The sequence below is a fragment of the Mus caroli genome, chromosome X (assembly GCF_900094665.2).
Source record: "Mus caroli chromosome X, CAROLI_EIJ_v1.1, whole genome shotgun sequence".
Taxonomy (NCBI): Eukaryota; Metazoa; Chordata; class Mammalia; order Rodentia; family Muridae; genus Mus; species Mus caroli.
The window spans coordinates 14946988-14949167 of NC_034589.1; positions in this window are offsets into that span (position 1 = coordinate 14946988).

The following is a 2180-nucleotide window of genomic DNA, read 5'->3' on the forward strand; positions in this document are numbered from 1 at the left end:
AGGATGGAACACAGGGCCCCCAATGGAGGAGTTAGAGAAAGTACCCAAGGAGCTGAAGGGATGTGCAACCCTATAGGTAGAACAACAGTATGAACTAATCAGTACCCCCTTGGAGTTCGTGTCTCTAGCTGCATATATATCAGAAGATGGCCTAGTTGGCCATCATTGGGAAGAGAGGCCCCTTGGTCTTGCAAACTTTATATGCCCCAGTACAGGGGAACGCCAGGGCCAAGAAGTGGGAGTGGGTGGGTGGGGAGCAGGGCGGGGGGAGGGTATAGGGCACTTTCAGGATAGTATTTGAAATGTAAATAAAGAAAATATCTAATAAAAACAATGAGAAGTAAAAAGTTACTTTAAAAAATCACAAAAAATATATTCCTGGGGTGGAGAAATGGATCCATATCTGTTCTTTCCAATGTCTTAAGTTTGATTCTCAGCACCCATATGGCAGTTCAGAACTGTCTGTAACTCCAGTTCCAAGGGATTTATTATAATACCGTCTTCTGGCCTCTGAATTCACTGGAATATACATGGTACACAGACATACATGCAGGGAAATTACTCAATCACAGTGCATTAAATCAAAACAAAACAAAAACTGAATTTGAGAAATCAAAAACCTCTCTATTTCTATATAGATTTTACATCCTAATACTTTTGCTCAAAGTCGGTTTCAATGTATTTTAATTACATTTAAAACGTTAATGTACATTTGATACTGTAGAAAATATATAACAGTTCCTATCTCCAAGTATATTCAAACCACAATTTAGAAAATAATATTTCAAGTAGTTTGAAGTCAGATATAGGAATGTAGCTTAACTACGTGTAGATCAGTTGCTTAGCATCTGTGAAGCCCTGGACTAGATTGCAAGTCTGCAGGGATAAAAACCTGATAAATGCATTCATGAATGTAATCACAACAGTTGAGTAATGGAGATACGAAGACCATACACTTAATGCCATCCTTTGCAACATAGCAAGTTTGGAGTCTCTATGGAGACTCTCCTGAAGAACTAAGAAGAAAAAGAAGTAGGCAAAGGAGGAGAAGTTGGAAGTGTATAGAGATGAATGATTGAAAATGTTGACAGATTTTTCAGGCTGGAGCCACAGAGTTTCTGAGGCAACCCCCTTTTTGGGCTCCAGACATCCTGGCACCTTCCCTGCCAGAGGATAGGTTTCAGCCTGGCCTGGGAGGGCTTTGCCTGAGCATCTGCGGGAGACATCTTGGATCCCAGACCCCACCAAGACTACTCTGCACAGGTGAGAGTGTGGACTACAGAAGCTAACAGCTTCTGGGACAGGCAGGAGCCACAGAGCTTTTGACGCAGCCCCCTTTTAAGCTCCAGACATCCAGGCACCTTCCCTGCCAGAGGATAGGTGTCCACCTGGCCCGGGAGGAAATTGCCAGAGCATCTGCGGAAGACATCTTGGTTTCTGGACTCCACCGAGACTAGTCTGCACAGGTGAGAGTGTAGACTACAGAAGCTAACAGCTTCTGGGACAGGTCCTGTTTCTGTCCTTCATCTTCTGCCAGGAGGCAAGTCTGAACACCAAATATCTGTGCACCTTCCCTGAAAGAGGAGAGCCTGCCTGGAGAGAGTGCTCTGACCACTGAAACTCAGGAGAGAGCTAGTCTCCCTGGTCTGCAGGTAGAGAATAACAGAATCACGAGAGGAACAAGCTTTAACCAGAGACAACTATAACAACTGATTCCAGAGTTTACCAGATGGCAAAAGGTAGACATAAGAATCTTACTAACAGAAACCAAGACCAGTCACCATCATCAGAACCCAGTACTCCCACCTCAGCTAGTCCAGAGCACCCCAACACATCCGAAAACCTAGACCCAGATTTAAAGGCATATATCATGATGATGGTAGAAGACATCATGAAGGTCTTTAATAACTCACTTAAAGAAATACAGGAGAACACTGCTAAAGAGTTGCAAGTCATTATAGAAAAACTGGAAAACACATCCAAACAGATGATGGAAATGAACAAAACCATACTAGACCTAAAAAGGGAAGTACACACACTAGAGAAAACCCAAACTGAGGCAACGCTGGAGATAGGAACCCAAGGAAAGAAATCTGGAACCATAGATACAAGCATCAGCAACAGAATACAAGAGATGGAAGAGAGAATCTCAGGTGCAGAAGATTCCATAGAGAACATCG